Raw genomic sequence first — 18,467 nt, forward strand, 5'->3', positions numbered from 1 at the left:
ATGCAAAATCTGGAAGCGTTCGGTAAAGTCACAGCCTATCTTGCAGGCCAGAAGTTGTGACAATTTATTAGGGATGTTTTATCGCCCGCAGTCTGCATCCTTTCAATCTCATTGCAGTTGTTGAATCGTAGCCTCGAATAAAAGCGGTGGTGCGCTTTTATTGGTGACTCTAATCAAAGTGCTCCATCAAATAGTACAGACTACTTGCGACTGCGAGAGCTTTTTGTCTGTGGACAAAGAGAGCTGTTAGTGGTGTAAGATAGCACCGCTAGAGGCCAACCAGAATAAATGCTAAGTCTAAAAATATATCAGGTAATTATTTAGTACATTATTATTTCCGATATTACACACAGTACCTTGTCTCCATGCAGATAAAAAAGGGTAGTTACAAATATCATAATCAATTAACCTTAAGATGCAATCTAAACATACTCTAATCGCTCTCTAGCATTTAAAGTGTTAAGGTCTTTCTTATTACTGAACTCTGCATATAATTTGTTAATTGTTATAGGTCAACTGAATGCTGATAAGTCTGTCCTTTATATCGCCTAAGAATTATAGCTATCAATGCCCATGGCATGCCTCTCTTGTTTACTTTGGTTGTACATTGTTTTGCTCATTTTACTTTATTTCACGCATTTATTTATTTCTTGCTACTCGGGCTAGTCAGGCAGCATGTGCCTTTCACCCAGTCGTCTTAGAAAATTCCTGTATTGTTTTTCAAATAGACTGCTAATGAAAGATGCCACGACAAAATACCGGACGGGCTCGTGCGCGGAACATCAAGTTATTCGCACCGTGTGTGGAGTCATTACTCACCAGCGGCATCCGTTAAAATGCTGAACTACGTTTTTCTCATTTAACCAACTATCCATCAGGTTTTGAATGCCTAGCACAAAGCCGAACTTCTCCGATTTTTCTACACTTTGTGCAGTAATTTTGGAGGCAACAACCGCACCTGGTTTATCTTATCCAGTGCATGACTGCATGTCTGTGTTAACTACGATTCGGAAAGTGGTGTTTGTTATAAATTATAATTCTACATTGGGCTTTATTGCTTGGTATCTATCAAAAAATGTGCCCGACAATCAAGTTCAATCTTCTGGAAAGCCATAGAGGGCACTTAAAACGTTGGCAGGTACGTAATGGATTACACTCCAAATGAAAACTGACTTGAAAAATGAATCGCCTAATGACCACGCCACTTTTGGATTTTTGACATGCGTCATCTACAATTACTAGCACCAAGAAGGATTTGTTACCGGATTGAATGCGATTCTATGAGACTTCTTTTTCATTGCGTAAAATAGCAATTCAGTCAAGATCTTAAATATGATGGTCTTTTTAAGTATCAGGGGCTTCAAGGAATTCGGGATCCACGTAGTATGTTTTGCAAGAAGAAAAAAAAATTACATGCTTCTTACCAGGTACGACTCTCTGAGGCTCCACTTCTTTCTATTGGTACGCCTAAGCTTCAGCATTTTGTACTTAGCGGTGTTATTGGCACAGTAGGCTGAGTGTCGGAAATAAAGCAAGTGACCCGCCTGAGTGCAGTCCCGAGACAGAAGCCATGGACGCATGTTAAACATACTGCACAAGGAATCTGACACGGGTAAGCCGCTTCTTTCGCACGGCAACTAAAACTACATTTTTTGCAATGTAAGCCACGACTCTATTCCCTTCAAGGCACCGAGTGTTGCTTGCAGGCCAAAGAAATTGGTACTGTGCGAATTTTCCGCAATCGTGACCTATGTCGCTCAGGACGTGACGCGCCTTGAAAAGAAAATTCGTTCGTGAAGAGCGCAACAAAGGTGGGACGAAGACAAGGCAAGCGCTTGTGAAGCGCTAGTCCTTAAGGGAATCGCTCTTGGAAGACACCACTGAGCAGAAGGAAAAAAAGGAATTATAGTGTGGAATTCAGAACGAGTACTTCGTTCGTTTGTGCCGCAGCTCACTGCGTGTACCTCCGGCACTTTTTATGGCTGCTTCATTTTGGAGGAACTTATTAACAATGGCTTCCGACTTGACAGAAAGAGCCGTGTCATGCGGAAATGCGGGAAATTGGGAATCTTTTGCGTGTTAAATATTGTTTTTTTCTGTCATAGTTAGCCTCAACGACTTGCCCAATTTTCTTTTGAACCAAATAAATGAAATAAGAAACGTGAAATCACCGGACAAAATCTAAGTTCCACTTCCTTGTGTCTACTGGTGTTTCACGTTGTTTGAAGAGGCGGTGCGGGCTGCGTAGTTCGACTTTGTATTTCATTTTTTAACAAGTTTAGCATATGCCTTGTGTTAGAAACGTAACTAAATCAAACCGTGCCTACTTACAACGGTCGGCTCGCCGTGAAACAAGAAACGGAGTGTGCCGACTCTTCGTGTGTACAAAAACCAAGACAAAAGTGGCAGATCATCTTGAAGCAACATTTTAATTCAATCGAAGACATAAGTACGTTGCTTCTTCTATCGATGTGCTTATTAAGCCTGTTGGCACAACAATCTGACTGGACCATAAATCCTAAACGCAAATGTTTAGCGACAAGTGCAACGCAAATGTTATCTAACTGCACTTTTTTAAAGCCTCATTTCTTATTTTAGCGATGGCACACAGACTTTTCCAGGAAAGATCATGAACACGCGAGACGGAGTAAAAGTTTATAGAAACAGCAGGATGGGCATATACTGATTCGAGGTGTTGAAAGCTCACGTATGTAAATAACGACAGTGAGATTGATCGGCCTGTAGTGAATAAGCAAAAACACACACACGCGTGCGCAAACTGAGTCCCGCGGACTTTCTAGTGCGCACGCAAATACTGCTCCCATTATATCTCTTCAGGCGCTGAGCGAACGAGAAATGAGACTATTAATCACTTCCTGCCTGTAATCGGACCAGCCAGAAGAACGTTCCTGTTTACCGTCAGTAAACATAGGCGACGATGCCGAGATTACTTCGGCCGTTATAGCTGCCACCGCCTCTATTCATTTCCTCTGCAGGAAGTATCACTGCAAACACGTAGCCCGGCAGTACATCTCAAAGCTTGCTCTCATGCTTCGACAATATTCTCTGGAGACCCTGAGGGACTCTGCTAAGGGCAGAAGGCATCCGGTGGTCAATGTCGTCTTATATGGGAGGTGATATCATTACCCGGCAGCTTAGATGATTCAGCCGCTGCCGGCAACTAGCAACATTCTCAGTGTTTTGTTCAGAAACTCGAAATTCAATATGGCGTTTCTTATACAATTATTAGAGCCTTTGCAGTAGCTCCGGTTTACCTCCGCCCTTTTCCTTTCAAGAGGTGTCTTTTTACTAACATTCATAGAAACCTATTCAATCTGGATGGGGACGGTTCCCATTCATATCTGTGGCGTATAAGGTTTGAGAAGACCCCAGACTGCGATATTTGCAACTGCCCCTATTGATGTTGCGTTACACGCTGAGGTTAAATCAAGAAGTACAAGGATGGAAAGTGAAAAATTCTTGGTATACTCCGTTATGCTTTTTGCACCTCTGTGGCTTGCCTGAAAAGCGAGGACTATGTGACAGTCCTAGTTATAAGCGCATGTTGCTAGCTGGTCTATTCGGCCTGTCTTTTGCTTGTCCAGTATTCTCTCCTGCTCCCTGTGGCAGCGTAAACCATATGTGCATGTTTTAAAGCCTGCTCTATTCGTTTGGTGGTTATCTAGAGCTAGGTCGCTACGAGTTATCAATAATAATAAAGAACTCTAAAACAAGTGTATTATTAATGCGAATGCATTGCAAGCCCACAGGGAAAAACAGTCCATCGTCAGTCACATAGCGCTCAGGACCGAAGGTCACGTCACCAAACCGGAAGTGACAACTTTACGTTTCGATGTATCACTATTGCGTTCGTGTAGCAGCCTCTAGACACTTTCGGGGAAACCCACGACCTTCGACATTAGGTGACCATTGAGTTACCAAAGATTAGTTTGGTTTCGTGCATGGAGAAGTGCAGAGGTCAGGAAGAAAACACATGAAAGAATGGCACAATGCTTCATATAAAGGCATCAACAGCTTCTAAATCATTCGTATTTCCAACAAATAATTTAAATTGGTGTCCCTGAGAAAATATTTCATTTATGAAGAATCCGCCTATTACTCAAGTTTCACAAACATTGCTTCTGAGCACATTTTAGTTAGTTCCCTGATGAAAATAGCTCTATGGTGCAATAGCCACATAAAAGCTTATGCATAAAATATCATTCGGGCATAATACAAAGATAATGCAGTGTCTACATTGTTATACAGTTCGCATAATATTTTATGACTGTGCTATTTTCATTACAATACCTGTAGAGGTTATGATGTAGTTTTTTAAATAGGAATATTTTGTTGTCTAGAGGTGGCAATAGGAGTTTGAAGTCGCGAAGCGACGCACTCTCTATGAAGGACGTGGTAGTTGAGAACCACGGATTAATTTACACCACTTTGGGTTGTTGAAGCTGCACGGACATCGCACAGCCCAAGTCCGTTTTTATATTCAACCTACATCAAAATACGACTGCCGCAGCCCGGCTGCAATCCCGGGAACTTGTATCAGCAGCCGGACGCCATTGAATCATCGCGCATCATGCCGACAGTTCTTGCAATATTCGATGAGGACCATTTTAAGGCTCCCCTTCCCCCCCCCCCCCCCCTACTCTCCTTACTCTTGTATCCAGGTGTATTATGTTCGTACAAACTCCTCCCCACGGCGTCACGGTTGCGGTGTGGCAGAACGGCTGTCAAAAAGAAATGAACGAGGACGCCGATGACATTGCTTGAGCAGGTATCTAAAGAGACACACCATGAACGTATCCATGAGTGGCTATCAGACAGCTGAGGAATGCATATCTAACAGACGTAAACGCAGCGAACAGCGGCCGTAATACCAGCCGATTTCAACTTCACGACATATCTGCATATAATAACCAAATTTTTGGGCGTGCAAGCAGTGGACGACGAAAAATGAATTGAAGAAATATAGGTAGCTTCGCAGCTCAATTCAGGTGCACGTCTCTCGATATGCCACAAACAACTGCAAGCGCTGAAGCTGCCACCAAACACTCCGATGGTTTCATTACAGAGATGAAGCTGAACAGCATTTCGCGGCACGCTTTCGGCAGACGTTGACCATTTCAAATTGTTCTAAGCCCCACTGGGTGTTCTAACCTGCCCTGGACGCTTTGGTATAATCGCGCGTCTTGACCGCTACTTATTTGTGGTTAGCGCGCACACAGTACACGAATAGCCAAATGGTCCAGTCGAGTCCTGGTTGCGAAATCGATCGATGTAGATCTGCGCGACTAGTGTTGAGTGCAATCCAAGCCTCTATGGCAAGGAAAGACCAAACCGCATTCAAAATAACAAACCGAAGGACTGGAGGTCTCACCACTTTTAATATGCTTTCGCGAGCAGGCGCACCCAGAGAACTGGGGCGCATCGCTCGTAAAACACTGAGAACCCTAGCTTTTGTCTCCAGCCTGTTGGCTCGATTACAGCTGGGAACATACGCGAGCTTCCCTACGTGCTCGCCAGGGTGGCGTTAATGTTGCATGTTTGCTGGATCCACCGATCTCCAGACCTCTAAGCGAGCATGAGTAACGGTTCGAGGACTGAATCATTTGTCACACGCCAGCGTTCTACTCCGCTAGAGGAGGAGGCGAGCCTGCATAAGCAGCACGAGCACCGCACCTTACTTGCTGGTCGATAACAGGCCTTTACTAGCGTCGTGGGTTGAGACCAGGAATCTGTAGTGCCTCATCTGATAAATGCGTGTGCTGCCCTCTTTAGGCGACCTCGCGCAAAGATCAAGCGCTGTCCTTAAAAGCCCTTTATTAATTAATTCGATTCGCTAATCATTCAACGCGCGCCTCATAGTGTAAGGCCGAGCTGCAAGGCGGAATGAAAAGCATGAGATTTCTTTTCAGTTTTTGACGCGAAGATTTGAGGCTTATGTTCCATCATTGCAGCTTAGAACCGACCGTTTGAAAAGAACGAGCCAGGCTGATCTTGCGAAAGTGTTTCAAGCTTGCAGATAAAATTGTGGCAGGTCGTCCCTTGCTTTTGTTAGGGCATTTAGCTGTAGTCCTTCGCTTCAGATAAATTACTGGCATGCTGTTGTTTTTGTTGCGTTCGTTAGCGCACCGGCGCTCTATTTTCGTGCATAGTACCTTGTCGTCCTTTTGTGACGTTTATCCCCGCCTTTTGTTTTTAGTTTATTTCGTAGCATTTAATGCGATGGCATTTCGTTTAGTTTGTCGTCTAGCAAATGCCATCCGATTTCTCTGCGGAGAACTGCCTGATTGGTCGAGAGGGTCGTGGCGCCATCAGCACCGCCGAATTTGAAAATCTGAACTCTAGATTCCGACTGCCGACTATCAGATTACAATGCAGGATTTTACAAACCCGACCCACTCTTCCGCTTTAATTCACTCACTGATCGGTACAAATCTGCTTTCTACCTTAATCCACCCATTAATCCATATTATCCCGCGCACCAATGCCCACAAATAGGCCTTTTCCGCCCGGAAATCCCCCAAAATCATTTCATGGGGTGGGTCTACTTTCAAACAATTCAAAGGCCTATATTTGCGATCGGGCCAACTTCCAAATGCTATGACATTTTCTTCTGAAACAATGTGACTAAGAAAGAACCAAGTTCTTCATTAGCTTATGATTTTTTTATTTGATCAATGTGTCATTAGAATAAGTAAATGCCGCACGGGAGTGCGCGGAGCTAAAATGTAACAACGAATGCGGAACATTTCACGAAGAAACAAAAAAAAACGGTTGTCGCAATGGATTTCTAATGCTCAGCAAATTGACTTGACCTCAGGATTCCTTAATATGCCGACCTCCGTGAGAGAGATTGAGAGGAGGAACTCATATTTGTAAATAATGAGCTTCCTTGAACGAAGGTGAGGCGCCTTAGCTACCGATTTCAATGAATACGGCGCCTTCCCAGCTTACCGGCTTAGTTCACACTGAACTGCCGAACGCTCGCCTTAGAAAGGGTGCACGCACAAAAGCTGCCCCAGCACCATTCCTTGCACGCAAAGATACTCGTCGCGGTGACTCAGTGGTTAGGGCGCTCGCATACAGATCCGGAGTTCCCGGGTTGGAACCCGATCGCGGCGGGAGCGTTTCGATGCAGGCGAAACGCAAAATGCCCCCTGTGCTGTGTGATGTCAGTGCACACTAAACATCCCCAGGAGGTCGAAATCATTACCAGCCCAACACTACGGCGCCTCTCTCTTCCTTTCTTCTTTCCCTCCTTCCTTTATTCCTTCTTTTACGGCGAGGTTCAGGTGTCCACCGAGATAAGTGAGACAGTTACTGCGTCACTTCATTTCCTTGAAAACCAATTTTAATAATAATCATAATTGGTTTTTTGGGGGAAAGCAAATGGCGCAGTATCTGTCTCATATATCGTTGGACACCTGAACCGCGCCGTAAGGTAAGGGTAAAGGAGGGAGTGAAAGAAGAAAGGAAGAGAGAGGTGCCGTAGTGGAGGGCTCCGGAATAATTTCGACCACCTGGGGATCTTTAACGTGCACTGACATCGCACAGCACACGGGCGCCTTAGCGTTTTTCCTCCATAAAAACGCAGCCGCCGCGGCCGGGTTCGAACCCGGGAACTCCGGATCAGTAGTCGAGCGTCCTAACCACTGAGCCACCGCGGAGGGGCCGAAAACTAATTTTCATTCTCAGTTTTCGCAGATACCTCTTTCCGAGCAAGACTGCCTAAGCAGGGTTGCTAGCGTTTTGGAATTACTGAGCGTGCTTATGGCGCACGACATGCGATTGTTGGATGTGGGTTGCAGTGGATCTGGGGTAAATATCGAGAGCGGTGGGTCGTCTGTTACATCAAGGCGTGTAAAAATATCTGCATGGATACTATAAGCAGGTCTTTTTGGCTGTTCTTAGAGTTGATGCAGTTCGTGAGTACAAATCTACTTATTACTGTTCAGGTGGTGATGTATTTTGATATAAAGGAAGCAAGAAGGAAGAAAGGAAGGAAAAATCAGTTGTCAGTTAAACGTTCTTTCCTGTATCATTCTTGTTTCACCCTCGGACACCTTCATTCACGCTGCTTTACCTATATCTTAACATGCTAACTGTATTGTGGTTCACTGGTTGGCCACTCCGTGCATCCTTGCTGTGCGGTGCGAATTCCCAGTGGCGAGGCGATGCCGTGCCTCAGCTCGTGATTTGCAAAGTGTCTGCGAAAAAAAAAAACACTCACGCCAGGTTGTTGCTGCAGTTAATTGTCGGTTCCAATACGTTGTCGTCGTCGGTGGCTCTCAGGATGGTCAGACCGCACCCAATAAATTTTAAAGGTGACCCACTGGTTGGCCATGACGCAGAGGGATTAGGGTTCCGAAAATCGCTGCCGCGGTCGAAGTGTTAAAAGGAGAGGATTAGAAATCTAAGGAATTAATAGATTAGAAGAGGAACGCGGAACAGCTAAGGGATTAGAAGAGGAACGCGAAAACAAGAAAACAAAACAGTGAGTGAATGGCAATAGGGCAAAAAGCTGCATTGCAGGGCAACAAAACTAGTAGACAGAAGAAAGTGGAAGTTTTCACTACAACCTTTTTCTCAGCGTTGGATGCAAGCACGCTGATTTTCTTTTCTGTTTTTTTTGCTAACAACTAATGGTGTTTCTCAGAACCTGTTGCACATGACTATCCCGAGCACGTAGGTTATAGTATTTTTTTTTTGCGAAGTGTCATGTTCTTTATTCGGGGAGAGATCTCGAAGCTCTTCCGCGGCATAAATAATTTCTTTGCTCGCTTCAGCAACAGGATGTGATTGCTGCACATTTGCTGAATGCTGAAAGAATAGACACTTGAAAGCCTCTTCCAAGAAAGCGTCAGCGACTTCACAGCCGTGGAGAGACTGTGCTGGCCCTGTTTCTTGTGTTGATTGAGGGAAATGAGAAAGGGCGTAGAGATGTTTTAGTAACGGACTTTAGCCAATCTTATAATCGTCTGATACATACGAATAATTAATAACTAGCAATGAATGTTGCCTATGAAGAGGGTCCCATGTGACTAATATTTTTTCTTGATGTTCGAAATGAAACACCCGACAGTTACAAACCCGGCTGTAGCGAGACCTACCTTACTTATGAATATGTAAAGAATTGTTCGGTAAGAATACCATAATAACTGACAATCCCCTTTAAAGTTAATTGCGTGTGCTCTGGATATCAGTCAGTTTTCTGCTTAATATAGTGTGTGTTGAGCTACTAGTGCAATTAATAATTACGATGACAAAGTATATTTTTCGCAAGTGCATCAAAAATTAATATTGATACCATTTTAGAGCAGTGATTGAGGAGACAACTTACATTTTTCTGGGTGACAAGTGCAAACTCCGTATACTGATTACATTTTTTGTAAATTATATTTGCCTATTCTATATACAACTATATAAAAGTATCTGTCCGTGCAGAAGTCGTGCCTACGTAGTTTATACTAATCATTAATGACGTAAACTGCTCGTTAAACATAGCCGCCGCGGTGGCTCAGTGGTTATGGCACTCGGCTGCTGACCCGAAAGGCGCGTGTTCGATGCCAGACGTGGTGGTCGAATTTAGATCGACCCGTAATTCTAGAGGCCCGTGTATTGTGCGATATCTGTGCCCGTTGAAGAACCCCAGGTGGTCGATATTTCTGGCCCTTTACTACGGCATCTCTCATAGCCTAAGTCACCTTGGAACGTTAAACCCTCATAAACCATAAACGAAGCTTTCTAACGAGAGTGCTAAAGTATTTTACAACTATTTAATTTAGCGATATCAACTAAGGAGGCAAGAGCACTTAAGTTAGACGTTTTCTGTCACGTGGCAGTGCTATTGCAATACACATTTTGGTTTAACTTCTCTTACCAGGGAGTTGTATTGTGTCCGCTTTTTGGTGGTCTTCTGTGTATTCACATCAGTCGTGATCGCCAGCTATGCCGAGCTGCTTAGGTGGTATTGCATGTAACAGGAATTTTGGCAGTACTTCGACTTAAGCTGACACTTTTAGATCACGCCTTCCGCCTGAAACTTCGGCCGATTTTGTACTCACGTTTCAAACCCTTGGATCCTGACCTGAAGCTTCGGCTTCCATCCGGCCCACCACGAAGTGAAGAAACTTTTCTGTGTCACCTGAGGGTTGGTGTTGCTTTCACCACCATTACACCTTTGTAATAGGTATGGATAATAATCCTGAATGCGCCATCTGCGTGAGGGCCGAGACTATAGCCCGCAATTTTTGTGAATGCCTTCGTACAGTGCCGAAAGGCAGTCTCTCAGCTGTGCACTGGAGCGTGTGGATCCACGTCCGCTGACGGAAATGGAGATTCTAGGCCACCGTTCGCGGCGGCAGTCGGCTGTGCAGGTCTCCCTTGCAGTGCTCCGCTTCTTGTACCATTAAGAGCATTCAGGCAAAGTAAAGATTATTAGAAATATGGAGTATGATCTGTAGAGCGCTATGATCAGACATTTGTCCCACATTATCTGTCAATATTCGGCACAGCTATCGCCTGTAACTTCTGCAGATTATTCACGATGCTCGGATTTCCATTCACCGCTTGTATAGAGTTTTTGCAAACTTTGGGGGGATATTCTATGGAGCTGATTAGACCTTATTATCTTTTTCTACCTGTCAACGCAGGTGGCCTACGTTTGATACATATTTACGTGCGGCAGATTGTTGGCCGCATATGTGTTTTCGTGACACTAATTACACGATACTTCGAGCATTTTTGCAGACAAATTTAGTTCATGCTTTGCCTGCATTCAGTGTGGCTTCAATCTTAACTGACCGGCGTGGCTTTTGAGGGGCCTATGCATAATGTATATTTTGCTGTGCGTTTACTGGCGAAGCTTTTTTGAATAGAATTCTTATTTTATGTGTCACGAAAACGCATGTACAATGGCTTGATTCTGATGCTTTTCCGCCCTCTCATATACAACTCAATCTACTTTATATTACCAAGGTGTGATGCCCTTAAGTGGTCGCGAAAAATGTTACTTTGTCTTTGCACTTTGTCTTTCTTCTACAAGTTATATACGGAAATAATGCCCAGGAAGACTTCGCATCAGAAAAAGGGCATTTTTGTGTCTTCTGTGTACTGCCGTCCCTGCGATGTCCGTGAAACAATTGAACGTTGCTTCATCAATTCTAAGTACGCAATTCTGATCTGGGGTGTTTTGCAGCGAACTCTGAAAAAGTGAATTTAATTGATTTACAGCATTCGATGCCTCGCCGGACAGCAATTTGTTGATCAACATCTTGGTATGTTTACTTATTCTGATTGGACTACACAGCTTACAGAAAACTAGAATGATGTATCGATACTGTAAATCAGTTCTTCCGACAAACTCTCATTTCTGCGAAATGATTGTTTTTCCGACGGAAGTGTATTAGCGGACCGACTTAAATCCAGAGACTGGTCATGTGGGCGGCCTTACCTCCCGTATAGTGCTGCGTTGGTAGGCGATTTTTGAAATGTTTTTCGTTTCGTTTCCTAAAAATCTTTCGTACTTGTTCATGTAAACAGAACAGTTTTTCAGCGTAATAAATACATTTTATTAAAAGAGCGGTTTTAAAGCTATCGGCTTGCCTTAACGCTTCGAAATCTGAAGGTCGCTGGTTCATTGCCCCGCACCTTTGTAATAAATTTTTTTTCTTTGTGGGTTACATAATGGGGTTTTTTTTGTGCCACTTTTCCTGAACGACGAGAGTGACGCCGGCTTTCGTTTCCAAAATGGTTTTGCCTTAGAATTAGCCTCTATTAATAAAGTAAAATTTCTAGGCATGCGTCCAGAAGACGGAATGAGTTCATCCATTATGGAGACTTTAGAAGTCTTGATCTCATCTTAATGTGCTAAGCCCTAAGATGAACTCTTTCCAGTTCATATCACGCGCGTGGCATGATGCGATATGAGACTGCCGCACAATGACAGGCCTGTACAGTATAGTAATGGGACACGACCGAAAGTATAAGAGTTGAGGCACTGTTAGGCACTCTCTATGCAACGCGTGCATCTGGTCGGAATAAGCGTGCCCCACGATCAGCATCACCGAATGATCATCGATAAGTAAGAGACAATAGTCCTGGCTCTGATCTCTAACAATGAAACGTATTGCAATAAGAGCTCTTAATCCTAAAAACAGTGGAGTCCAAAGTGAGTGGCCCCATTCCGCTTCTTCCATGGCACACTTTCGACCATGCTAAATGTAGGTATGCGTGTGAGTTGCTGGATAGCATTTACCTGTCCTATCTTCACACTGCGCTCGAGACAATTAGGCAAGTAATTGGCGCCCGGGCATGAGCTTTAAAGAAAAATATTTTGTTGGTAAGTTCAGTGCTGTCAAAGTTTGCTTATAATTTTTGAAGAATATTACCAACATAAGTTATCTCGAGTCGCTATAGTGACAATGAATTTCTTGATACTTTGTCCGCAGTTTACATGTAACTTAAATTTTATTTCTTCTGTGCGTGCTAGCTTTATGATTTTCCCTACAACCGTATCGAAGATATATCTGTTGTTCTGCGCTTATCTTTTTTTCTTGCGTTCATCCTTCATGCGAACTTTTTAAGTTTCTTCACATCCTCCTGCTAGGACCAGACGGAAGGTCGACACTATCGTAAAAATAAATAAAACGCACAGCACGGATAAGAAAAAAAGCTCGCTGGTGGCTATAGAGTATACCTGGAGGCATGCTGCGCGGGCCCACCTGGTGCAACATATCATTTTTTGTTACGAAACCCCAATCGATACTCCCCCAAGAGCGCCCTGCGAATGGAACCAACATGGGCGATGGCTCCAGCGCCACCGAGCCCTACGCATCAGAGCACGCCTGAGCGTCAGCGCTGTTCGACCGCGCAGACCGAGCGCGAACAAGGCCTGTCTGGTCAGTCTTCCTTTTTTTTTTTTTTCCTCGAAGGAGGAGAGGCGCTGGCGAGGAGCAATGGAGCAGCCCCTTACCCGTGGGCAGCGTTGGAGGCTTTGTTTGAGGGCGTGCACTGCTGCTCGACAGCGACGCCATCTGGCGGCGCTGGCATCGAGGCACCCTAGCTGCTGCTCGACAGCGACGCCATCTGGCGAGGTCGCGACCAAGTTACGCCCCTCGGGAGACAAATGAAAAGAAAGGAAAAGCGTATCGAACAGCCTGCGCGCGTCGGGCGCTCGCTTCCCCACGTCCCTTCCTCTGTCCCTCTATTTCTTCCTTTATTTTATTTTTACCCTTTCCGGCGCCGCTATTGTTTTGAAAGTTCTGATGGGTTTTCATTTGTTGTTTTCTTGTAGTTTTTCCGCATGCATTAGCTTTAAGTCGCACAACTTAGAATTGCGCCGAGTCAAGGAGATCTCTTCGGAGAGCTCCAAATAGGCTTCGCAGTTGAGTTTAATTTTGGGTGCTCTTTGATAGCCACATAGGCGACGCAAGGAGCGGTGGTTAGTTACATTTGGTGATGTGACACCTACCGGGATCTATCTCGTTAAGGGCGTTTTAGCACCGGGACGAGGAGGTTTATGAAGAAAGTGCAAGAGAATATTCCGTATAGAATATTCCGTATAGAGTCATCTCATGGACATAAAGAAATGCGTGACAAACTAGAGAAAATAAAACTCAACACGTGAATGGATGTGGACGCTAGTAAGATGATAGTTTCAGGCTTAGTAGCATACACCTTGATAAAAAAAAAGAAAGTGGAAACTATCAGGCTCGAGTTTCCGGCGAATACCTTAGATGAAAATAACCTACGGAAGATACCAGAATATGTTGTTGATTACATAGAGAAAGACATGATGACAAAACACTAAGTTGTGCAGTTTTCTTTGTAATATATTTGTCACATACAGGAAGTATTATATACATGCCACATATAATCGAATAATATATTTTCTTTTCCGACAGATAAAATGACAGGATTGCGCTTAAGTCTACTTAAGGGCGGAAATGTGAAAGCCTTTCGCTTTGCTGTTTTCCTCGCTCCATTTTATTATTTTTATTTTTTGTTTTTAATATCTGAAATTTTCTCCTTTTATTTTATTTATTCTGATTTTTAGTCTTATTCTTTCGTAATTTTATTTTGTTTTTTAATGCTTTTGGAGCCTTCTCACGCATTTACATCGTTTTTCATCGAATCAGTTACACAAAACCTGCTTCAAACACAGCATTTGTTTTCATTAATTCAACTTAAATACCCAATTACAGTACACCAACCAAACTTTTCCCATTTACACATCTACTCATGCACTACCTAGCACAATCAGACTTTTGCACATTTATCCCTACAGAAGGACATAATCGTGCGGACAAGATTTGCGGACACTTTTTGCGCACGGGACATAACCATATATTGCTTTTGCATTCATAAATGCTACAACATCTGACCTGTCGCAGTCGGTCAGTGGCTTTTCAGTTTGGCTGCTCATCACATGGTCACAAGTTAGATCTCTTCCGCGGCGGCCGTCTTTCGAGAATACGCGTAGTAGAAAAACTAAACTTGGTTGTGTGTACTACGATGAACGCCAGGTGGGCGCAAATAATCCTAACCGCCCACTCCGGCGCCCCTTAAAGCTCTTGTGTCGATTAGGGACCTTGAAGGCCATAATTTACAATCAGTAACTGTTTCTACAAGCGACGATTTTTTATTTTATTTTGGTTGGCACGAGGCCTAGGTTGCGATGCATGCTTTCATTTTGTATGCTGATACACCGTTTATACGAAAATATTGATAAATACTCCGCCTTGGTGCAATTCTTCAAGGTGCATTCTTCACCGCCACAGTATTTCAAATTTTCGCCCGCCACAGTAATAGTGAGCTGCATCTCAGTTCTGAAGAATCATAGTCGGCTATGTCACTTTGGCACGGCAAAATAAAATAAACATTTAGGTATGTTTGAAGCCCTACCGCAGCAATTTGATGCTTGCCTTATGGGGCACGTGATATATATTGAACCCTTCCTTCATACGCACATTTTCGGCACTGCTGGCCGAAGTAGCCGAAGTTGTCTTCCATAGAATGTTTAGACTTCATAACACCTTAATACCTAATATCCGTTCTATCTTTTAGCTTAGGGAGGGGGGAACACGGGGTGGGGAAGAGGAAAGCTGAAGTAAGGATTTAGACATCGGTTTCCGGGTACTTATTAGTTACAGTGCAGATGAAATTTATGCAGACTCCAGCTAGTGCAACCAGCCCCAATTTTACTGTCAACACGAAAAGAAACCTCGACCAGCCTAATATTGAAAATGTTTAGTGCGGCACCCACCTCCGCTTTCACAACGACGTCCGACATAAAGATAGTTGCAACGGCCATAACTATTGCAGCCCCTGCTCCGTCGAAATCACTGTGCACTGCCACCAAAAACATGCGATCCCCAGACAGATTACTGAAAACATTATCCGGATTTTAGCCCGGTGTCCGACACTGCCGTCACTTTCACAGTTTCCAAGGGCACGCAAGCGAAGGACAGTGCTGAGACTCAACGCTCCTCTGAGAAAAGAAAAGTAACTTTATACGACGAGCAAAGCATAAGCAACAAGTTCACTGGAGCAAAAGAAGTTTAAAATCCGTACAAAAGGATAAAAAAAAACGGTGGTCTCCAACTGGTGGCTTTTAGAATCTTTTTAAGGCGGAAGGCTTTCTTGCCTCATCAGTGTGCACAAGACCTGCCCACAGGAAACGTGTACAAGAAGTGTCCGCTCCACCTTTCAATGAAATAAAATTCGACGAGGATGGGATTCGAACCCACACGGGCAGAGCCCAACGGATTAGCAGTCCATCGCCTTAACCACTCGGCCACCTCGTCCTACGGAATGAGGGCGTTTTAGAAGGCATATGTCGCAACTTGAAGTCGTATATAGCGAACAGATCGGATATAACGAAGGTGAAGTATGTCGTAACTTGAAGCCGGATATTCTGACCACACCCGTTATGTCGTAACTTGAAACCTAAATCAAATTGAGAAGTGTGAGGCGATCATGTTGAGCTGGAAAGCTCAACATGACGACACAAATGCTTTCGCCTTGATGCACGTAAGGTGACTTGAGTGCCCCCTGAATTTTTAATCAACCAAATAATATTTGCCACCTGCGCCAACTAAACTATTATCGACGTGAAATTACTCTGGCATAGCTAGAACAGACACAGTTGATTGCGTTTTCAAGAGCTAGCAGGCGTTTGGGAAGCGCGGTTTTAGACATGGATGAACATAGACATTGAAAGAAGGAGGTATTAATCTACTTGCAGCTGACGGATGCAGGGTCGCGGTAGTGCTGGAAAACAACGTGGTACAATAAGCTATAAAAACAATATCAAGGTTTCCTTGCAGTACAGTGCCTGCGGGAGAATTCTTCAGCCAATCCGGAGAGTGGACACATAATGAAAGAGTTGTACGGGTATTAAAGTCGAGCTCCAAAGGTGCGCGATATTCCAATAGTGAGCGAGTTTGCATGAATTTGCTGACCAACAGCATCCAGTTTAAATGTGTTTTTGAAACTCTGCAAACTGAAATTGAATAAGCAATGGGTTCTTACTGTCTTTCTATATAACTTTATTCAGCAGCTTTATGACGTCCACCACTGCTGTTTCCAGTAAGCCTCTCGAACCTGCTTTTATCTAAAAAAAAACCATAATTCCTTGTTCCAGGGCGGGTGTTTCGCTGAAAGCCTCGATTATAACGCGCTTCCTTTAAATCAATTCCTTTTCGCTTTCCTCATTATCGGCCCTTCATGATAAATTTTAGATCTCGGCAGCGCCACCCTTACCTCTTTACTCGATACATATACTGCATCGATTTGAGTAAGCCTACTTTAGTTGCCTTTTTCAACTATGGGGGCTTTCCCACTCTTATTATCTTCGAAGCGCTTACAGCACACGCGATCCTTTACTCGGCGCTCCAATCAAGTATAGATGAAAGACGAGACTATTGATTGTTGTATATCTACAAGGCTTTATAGTTCCAACGAGTATCTTTCGCACTGTCAGCATTTTGCCTTTTTTCCCTGTCAGATCTCGCGTTTTAGTTCCCCATGATGTGGAGAAAACAACAAGAGTAAGCGTTTTTCTCCTTAATTATGGATCTGCTGGGGAAATGAAACGGGAAACAAATTTTTCGAAGCGAATGTGGGTGGCCAAGAGATTGAAATGTGGGCGACTGAAACGACGCCTCAAGAGAAACAAAAATAAAACGAAGTAACCATTCTTGTATGTTTAGCGTTTTCAGTGAGATTGTTAACCCTTGCGGGAAAAGTTCGGAATAGTGGCGGGTAAGCGCAGAACCATACAGGAGAAAAAAATCACAAGGGGCGTTGTAATTTGAGGAGCAGGGAGATAACTGCTATTTCGAGCCGTTAAATGCCAGCAATGAAATAAAAGATGAAAAAAAAACACGGATGTACGCGTAAGTGGTAACAGGAATAAGAATCGGCTGTGGACAACGCGTGGGCTGCGTTCTGTGGTCTTTTCAAAGTCGGAATATTTTCGCGCACTGACATCTGAAATAAAACAACAAATCAGATGTAAGCTTTTGCTCATCCCACGCATCTTTCAACTGTATTTGTACCTTATACCGCTAACCGTTTTTTTATTTTTATTTTCCTCGCTCTTGAGGGCACGCCCATCCAGGAATTGTGTTCTCAAACTCCTTCTTGTCCGCTTTCCTTTCCGTGAGCGAGAAGTATGGAGTTCAAGGAAAAGATGTAAGCAGAAAAATGATGCCGGGAGGGCATCAATCTATGTTCGACAGATGGCGACATTGCGGGTGTGTCTGAAAAATGAACCAAGCCCGGAAAAAAAATGATAGTGAGAATGGAGCATAAAAAAACGTATATATAAGGTATAAATTCAGCGACATACAATCTCAGCAAAATTATTTCCTTAACTATACAAGTTCACAACCGCACTTCGGAATGAACGTATCATTAATTGGTCGAGGTTTCAGTTGACAGAGATTCTCACCCAAGTGGAAAGCACTTGATCGGACATATACATTGAGAGGAAACAAATAATCCAGTAGAGTCCAGCTAACTTTTAGTTTTAATTAAGCCTCCAAATGACTCACGACTGCTATTGAAATTTTAAACTAGGGCGGTTATTGAAAGCGGAATCTTCCTATGTAGGCGCATAACCTATACATGCAAATGACCAGTAGTGAACGAGGTGGAAGTGTTGTGACCAATATAGAAAGGAAAGGAGAGAGAAAGGCCGAGAGAAAGATGATTCACTGACTTGCTTGATCCCCGCTGAGGCTAGCCAGACTTAATGGTCGTTCTAAACGAGAGTTTTAACTCATGTCTCCCTCGGAAGACGAAATAAAGAGGCCTGCTCGTTATGGGAAAGCCTCAAATAAGAATAAAAAGCTATGCAATTTACAGCCGGTGTAAAGAAAGCGGCGCCTGATGGGATATGAAGACGCTGATTGCCTGCACTGAGATGCACAGGAGGTCTTCTA

The 18,467-nt window shown here is 43.8% G+C and overlaps 1 non-coding gene across 1 annotated transcript; it reads right to left on the minus strand.

Annotated features, from left to right (window-relative positions):
- Positions 1-15,742: 15,742 nt before the first annotated feature.
- TRNAS-GCU (transfer RNA serine (anticodon GCU)) lies at positions 15,743-15,824 on the minus strand. The gene has a single exon. It is a non-coding gene; the product is annotated as a tRNA-Ser (tRNA).
- Between the last annotated feature and the right edge of the window lie 2,643 nt (positions 15,825-18,467).

The sequence above is a fragment of the Amblyomma americanum genome, chromosome 11 (genome assembly GCF_052857255.1).
Source record: "Amblyomma americanum isolate KBUSLIRL-KWMA chromosome 11, ASM5285725v1, whole genome shotgun sequence".
Lineage (NCBI taxonomy): Eukaryota > Metazoa > Arthropoda > Arachnida > Ixodida > Ixodidae > Amblyomma > Amblyomma americanum.